Below are 7,799 nucleotides of genomic sequence, written 5' to 3'. Positions count from 1 at the left end.
ATTACAATATTCTCAAAAGATGTTATCATGAGTTCATTATTAGTATGTTCCCTCTGTACCATGTATCAACTCCAAACATGAGGGGACACAGTTAAAGGCCATTTAAATAATAACTTCAATTATATTTCACATACTAAGTATCAAAAATTTAAGCAATGTTCAAGATATATATATGTAAAGTGAGTCATCCTCCAAGAATCTGAGAACACTACAACTGACTGCCCCTGATCATCACACAACACTTGTAAAACACGACCAAGTCACCTTAATGCTCAACTCACCAAGTGTCTCTGCCTATAGCTGGATAGAGGGGGGGGTCTGTAGCTTGACAGAGACTGTCTCGCCCTGCCGGCCGACAGCCTCCCTGCTAGGGACGTCTTCTCTGCTCTGCTGACTGCCGTTCTGTCTGTCTTCTCTTAATGCTCTCGAATCGATAGTTCTCCGAGTATATATTGGGGACCCTAGTAACTAACTCCGCCCACAAGTAGATAGCCTCCGGCACTCTACCAAGCCACTCCTTAAACGTCGGCATGTTTGAAGGCTACCAGGCTCCAATTATAAGATTAGCAGAAGCAAGGTGAAATTCACGTTACCTGACCTCAGGTCACTTGGGGTCATTAACTCTTAAGAGGTGTGAAACTCAGGCCGACAACTTGGCGCCTTCCCAAATTCTTGTCTCTGACTCATATACTATATATATTTTAAATAAACTAAACCAAACACCTTACAGTGTTACATCAGGTGTGGACTGTGGCAGGTGTGGACTGTGACAGGTGTGGACTGTGGGAGGAACGGACGGAGGTAGTTATCTTCATGGTCCCTGTCCCTCTTTCCTCTACAAGAACACCCAGACAGGCGTCTGCATTTATAGCGACGGTTAATATAAAGTAAAAATAAAACCGCGTATAGCTTGAGAAGAGATGTGGCTCTCTACCACACCAGCCACACCTCCCAGCACCCACCACCCACCACTCACACCTCACCCCCAAGTAAAACCTATGATTGAAATACCTTTTTGATCCCCCGATTGTATGATGCCGAACACTTGTCGTGACGCGAGAACCAACTGATCAAATGTAACTTATTTGTGTAGGATGTCTGGGACGTGTAGCGCCTGCCCTCCCCTTGGGGACAACACACCTTGCAGGTGCCCGGGCATCACTCTCTCTGTCACCACTCAGTCGGAATAGCAAGTTGTGAGAGCCACTGGACGACTCCAAGATCAGCTGTGTTGCAGCAGCTGCAACAGGACATTGCTGCTAGTGCCAGTGAACGGTTGTGTGGCACCTTTTGGTCATCTGGGAAGGCTCCATCTTGCAGCTAGTTAGTGACTGTCTTCAAATGGTCCTCAATGGTGCCGGCACTCACAGAAAAGGGTCGTTAGCCCCTCCCTCCTTAGAAGGAACTACTCGTACCCCGTACGAGTAAATCAACAACTGCAAAATACCCAAAGAACAAGTTGTGGAAGCCACCTCCGTCCACAACTCCAATGCCAGATTCGACAAATTCGAACTATTCCCCTCAATGAAGTAGAATCTATAACGTGATAGGTACAACAAGGCTATTAGGCGTAAACCTCACTTCCCTCATAGTCAGCGACAGACACGCACTGATAGACAGGTAACCAGTAGCAACCACCACCTGTACTTGTGACTGGTAGCAACCACCATCAGTATTCTTCGCCACGACCATCAAACACCTTCAGCATCTTAATTAAGCAAAACAGCACAACTACAAGGCCAAGAGCTCCGGTAAACCACACACAACCACACCAGAGAGTCCACAACCACTCCAGAGACCCTACAACCACTCCAGAGACTCCACAACCACTCCAGAGACTCCACAACCACTCCAGAGACTCCACAACCACTCCAGAGACTCCAAAACCACTCCAGAGACCACCATAACCACTCCAGAGACCACACAACCACTCCAGAGAGTGTTTGGGGGGTCAAATACCTGCTGGGGTCAGGTGTGGAGATCAGACAACTGCAGAGGTCAGGTGTGTGGGGCCAGGCAGGATGCTGCATAGTCTTGCAACACCTTGAGGCTGATAGCCAAAAGGGCGGGAAACCGGACGTTGTTGTCATACTGGTGGTGGACGACGGGGCCGCGGCGTTCGCCTTTCCAGATTCCACTTATGTCCTACTTTCTCTCACTTTAAAGAAGTTATCCTTGTCATCCTTAGTGAATTCCCCCCTCAGTATCTTGTATGTTGCGATCATGTCAACTATGTTTCTTCCGATCATCATGGGTGTGAGGTCTACTTTTTTCTCTCTCTCTCTATCAGACTATTGTAGTTGCCTTCCCCCTTATGGTGTAGATATCTTCTGGTCTCCGTTTCTCATCTTCATTACCTTACACTTGTTGGGATTGAACTCCAGGAACCACTTGTTTGCCCGCTCCTCATAATTACCTACCACACCTCCTGGAGTTGTCAAGGTTATCCTGTAACTTCCTGTAGTCTCCCTCGATTTTTACATTCATCAGCTTTACCAAGTCTGCAAACATTGGCATGAAGGAGCTCACTCCCTCGGGCAAGTCGCCCACATCATTTAGGAACAGCAGGGGTCCCAGGACCGCCTCTTGGGGAACTCCACTTATCAGTCCTCCAACTCCAAAAAAAGTCATTTTTCTCTCATCTTTTATTTTTTCATGCTATGTAACTGTTATCATTTTTATAAATTTTGCAAGTATTTACCTACTTATAAGTTTCTTAGATTAAGGACCTGCCCGAAACGCTGCGCGTACTAGTGGCTTTACAAGAATGTAATTACTATGCTATGTATCCTCACAATCCCAGTGTACCTTCTTGTATATATATAAATAAATAAATAAATAAACTCGACTCTTTCTCTCTGACTGTGACTGTTCGCTGTTCTGTAAGCAATTCCTTGATCAGTTGAGTATCTTGCCAGTTACCTCACCAGCCTGTCTCTCCATCTTGTACACCAGTCTTTCACGAGGAAGAGTCTCAAATGGTTGTTAACAATGTAGAACAACACAGTACTTACCTGTCAGTGCATACTGGGGCGTGAGGTCTAGCTCTTGATGCCCGCCTACAGGCCTTGGTATACCCGTTGTGTATGACGGGTATACAATTTAATATATTTATATTAATATGTAACTATTCTGACGTTCAAAATCTTGGTCGAATCTGGCCTTAAAGTTGTGGATTCCATAACTTTCTTCGCTGCATTCCACTTGTAGACTTCCCAGATAGGGTAAAAGTATTTCCTTACATTTCTTCGGCTGATTTGTGTTTCAGCTTCCTGTTATGTCCTCTTGTCCTACTTTCTCTCAATATGAAGAGGCTGTCCTAGTTCACTTTATCTGTTCCCCCTCGGTATCTTGTATGTTGTGATCATATACTCTCGGTTCCTCCTATTCTCTAGGGTTGTGAGATTTAGTTCCATTTGCCTATTCTCGTAGCTTAGCCCTCTTAGCTCTGACACTAAACTTGTGGTAAACCTTTGTACTTTTTCCAATTTTGGTCTCATGCTTCTCAAGGTGCGGGTTCCAGGCCAGTGCCGCATATTCCAGTATTGGTCTAACAAATGTTGTGTAGATTGCCTTGAAGGAGTCCTGATTAACGTTTCTAAACGATGTTCTCGTGTTTGCCAGCGTTCCATATGCTGCTGATGGCACCCTGTCTGCGTGTGCCACCGGTGTGAGTGTTGGAAATATGTCCGCTTCCAAATCTCTTTTTCTCTTTCTGATTCCCATAGTTGCCTTCCCCTTATTATATGAAGTCCTCTTGTCCTCCTTATGTCCTCTTCTTTCTTCCTTTCCAATCTCAATTACCTTACACTTATTGGGATTGAGTTCCAGCTACCATTTGTTCGCCCACTGCTGGAGTTGTCAAGGACTTCCTGTAACTTCCCGCAGTCCTCCTCTGTTTTTACATTCCTCGCCAGCTTAGTCATAGTCAGACTTTTACATATACTACTTCACTCTCTCGGACATGAAGTTTACACCACTTAGGAACACCAGCAGTCCCAGGAGCGAGCCTTGTGGGACTCCACTCGTAATATTCCTCCGTCTTGAAGCCTCTTCTCTGACTGTGACTCTTTGCTTTCTCTGCTTCAGTTAATACATTACCCAATGTTTTCCCAGTTGTCCCAAGCAGCATCTCCATCCTGTACACCTAGTACACCTAGTACACCTAGTACACCTAGCTGTCTTTCATGCCGAATACTGTTAAATGTTGTATGACAACCTAGGGAAAATACAGTTCCGGCCGAGTATGTTCTCTCCGGGCGCGCATAGTTGGTGGTCTCCGGCCGAGTATGTCCTCTCCGGGCGCTCATAGTTGGTGGTCTCCGGCCGAGTATGTCCTCTCCGGGCGCTCATAGTTGGTGGTCTCCGGGCAATGTCCTCTCCGGGCGCTCATAGTTGGTGGTCTCCGGCCGAGTATGTCCTCTCCGGGCGCGCATAGTTGGTGGTCTCCGGGCAATGTCCTCTCCGGGCGCGCATAGTTGGTGGTCTCCGGGCAATGTCCTCTCCGGGCGCGCATAGTTGGTGGTCTCCGGGCAATGTCCTCTCCGGGCGCGCATAGTTGGTGGTCTCCGGGCAATGTCCTCTCCGGGCGCTCCACCAGTCTCCACCTGATCACCTTCTCCGCCACTTTACACGGAACACTTGCTAATAACTCCGGGTCGGTGGTGGAGAGCCTCAAGTATATTGCCCCATTTTTCATATCGGGACCACGAGTACATTTTTACCAGATTTCTGGGAGATTATCTGTTCAAACGTTCTATGTCAACTCGTAGACAAGGCGTGACACAGTGCCTCTGTGTCGCTTCATCAGCCAGGAAGGGGGGGAGAGGCTATTGATTTTCTCCATCTAGTTCCTCCACGTGTCTTTACCTCTTCTGTGGTGGCGAGGGTGGGGGAGTAGTGGTGGGGGGAGATAGGGGTGGGGGAGTAGTGGTGGGGGAAGTTGGGGGTGGGGGAGTAGTGGTGGGGGAAGTTGGGGGTGGGGGAGTAGTGGTGGGGGGAGTTGGGGGTGGGGGAGTAGTGGTGGGGGAAGTTGGGGGTGGGGGAGTAGTGGTGGGGGAAGTTGGGGGTGGGGGAGTAGTGGTGGGGGGAGTTGGGGTTGTTGTTGTAATGGGGAAGGTGTAGTGGTAGTGATGGCTGGGTTGTAGAGCAAGGGGTTACAGAGGCACATAATGGGCTCAGGGACTGAACCCCACAATTCATTTAGCTAAGCAAGTTACAATCTTGATGAGCTAGTTACAAAATTCAGTATAAGTCGTCACATCAACATTGGGTTCGAGATTGACCACAAGTACAGTTTCTAAATTAAGCAACTGACATATGTGGAGAGCCTAGTGTCACAATTGATATGTTTGTCCTGCACACCGCCCCCCATCCAGTGGGCAGCGGTGGATAGGTTACAATCACTTAGTTACTACCTACAGTTAGCAAACTGGGGATATTTCGCTAAAATTTCTGGTAGCAGATAATTTTGAATGAAATATTTACACATCGCTGGAACATTGGTTATAGAATTGTCTCTGAATTCACGTATCTTTTCGCACTCCATCACATAGTGACGGAGGGTGTGCGAATAATTTTGTTGACACAGTTTACATTTGGTCAGGTCTACATCAGCAGATAATGAGAATTCCCAGAGATACTTGTAACCGAGTCTAAGCCGAGCAGTAGTAACATCTAGAAGTCTGCTGATTTTATTGGATGATCCATAGATGTGTGGCTCCTCTTCCATGATATTATGATGATAGATGGAATTACTGGTGTCAATTTCACTTTGCCTCAGATCTACAAGATCTTGTTGAAGTTCTCGGTGTACTGCTGCTCTCAGATTGCTCATTGACAATCCAAGGTTACACTCAACGGCTCCTTTAAAGGCAGATTCTTTGGCTAACTTATCAGCTCTATCATGCATTCGGAGGCCAACATGAGATGGAGACCACATGAAATGGACTCTGTTACCATCCTTAATAATTTTGTTGTATTTGTGTCTAGCTTCGGACACGAGCATGTTACAGTTATGTCTTAAAGAGTTGAGAGCATTTAAGGATGATAAGGAGTCACTTACAATTAATGTATCAAGTTTGGAGACTTGTACACATTTCAGTGCAAGGAGCAAGGCAAATAACTCGGTCTGAAGGTGGGGGGTAGTGGGGGAGGTGTTGGTTTTGGTGACGGAAGGGGGAGGGTAGTGGGAATGGTGGTGGAGGTAGTGGGGGCGGTGTTGGAACTTGGGAGAAGGGTTGCTGGCAGGGTGGTATATGTGGCGATTGTGGTGGTGGCGGGGGGGGGGGGGGGGGGGGTTGGAGGCGATGTGGTGGTGGTAATGATGATGCTGGCAAGGAGGGGTGGTGGTTCGCGAGGCTCGGGGTCCTTTGCTAACCTAACCTAACCTAACCTAACCTAACCTAACCTAACCTAACCTAACCTAACCTAACCTAACCTTACCTAACCTTACCTAACCTAACCTAACCTAACCTAACCTAACCTTACCTAACCTTACCTAACTGTGACTACGGACAGTGAGGTTAGCTCCTTATGCCCCGCTGATTTGAGTTTAAATTTAAAGTATGACGTTGGAATGCTTTGTCGAGTCTGGTCCTAAAGTTGTGAGTGGAGGTGGCTTCCACAACTTGTTCTTTCTATACATTCCACGTGTTGACCACCCATACAGGATACACGTATTTACCTGGTTGATTACCTGGTTGATTACCTGGTTGATACCTGGTTGATGGGGTTCTGGGAGTTCTTCTACTCCCCAAGCCCGGCCCGAGGCCAGACTTGACGTGTGAGAGTTTGGTTCACCAGGCTGGTGCTTGGAGCGGCCCGCAGGCCCACATACCCACCACAGCCCGGTTGGTCCGGCACTCCTTGGAGGAAACAATCTAGTTTCCTCTTGAAGATGTCCACGGTTGTTCCTGTAATATTTCCTTATATTTCTTGTACATATTTGTGTTTTCAGCTTCCACGTGTATCATATCGTCCTGCTTTCTCTTAATCTAAAGCGGCTGTAGTCCTTGTTGACCTGTCAGATGCCCTCAGGTTTTAAAATACTGAATATATATGTATGTTTCCTCTATGTAAATACCTTACTCTTATGGTGTGGATATCTCTTGGTCACCTTTCTCCCTTTTCCCATCTTCATTACCTTACACTTGTTGGGATTGAACTCTGTCAACCATTTGTTTGCCCATTCCTAAGAGTTTGTCAAGGTCTTCCTGTAACTTTATGTAGTCTTCTTCAGTTTCACATTCCTCATCAGCTTGGCGTCATCCACAAACACTGACACATGCATGAGCACTCCCTCGGGTACATCATTCACATATATTAGAAGCCTATAGCTGTACCCGGCCCATGCCTTCCTGTGGCGCAGCAACATATGCGCGTTGCTGAGCCACAGAAAACCTCCCCTTTCCCTCCATCCTCCCCACCATCCTCCCCACCATTTTCCCCACCATTTTCCCCACCATTTTCCCCACCATTTTCCCCGTCCTCCCCACCATTCCCCTCTCCCACGTCCCATCGTCCTCCCCACCATTCCACGATGCGTTCCCAAATGATCTGATGTTCCCATCAGAAAAATGGGAACATCAAATGATCTGATGTTCCCATCATTAAAAAATAAGAACAGTTAAAAAACGAAATGAAAAATAATGAACAAATAAAAAAATAAACTATATTCACGAAATGAACGGTACGGTAAACAACACAGCTCAATTCCAATGCAATATCACAAAATAATTAAATCACAATGAAAATAAATCAAAATCTATGAAAATTTAATTGATCAATGCAATCGGAAA

The sequence above is a fragment of the Procambarus clarkii genome, chromosome 10, assembly GCF_040958095.1.
Source record: "Procambarus clarkii isolate CNS0578487 chromosome 10, FALCON_Pclarkii_2.0, whole genome shotgun sequence".
NCBI classification, from domain to species: Eukaryota; Metazoa; Arthropoda; class Malacostraca; order Decapoda; family Cambaridae; genus Procambarus; species Procambarus clarkii.
This window is presented reverse-complemented; position numbering follows the sequence as displayed.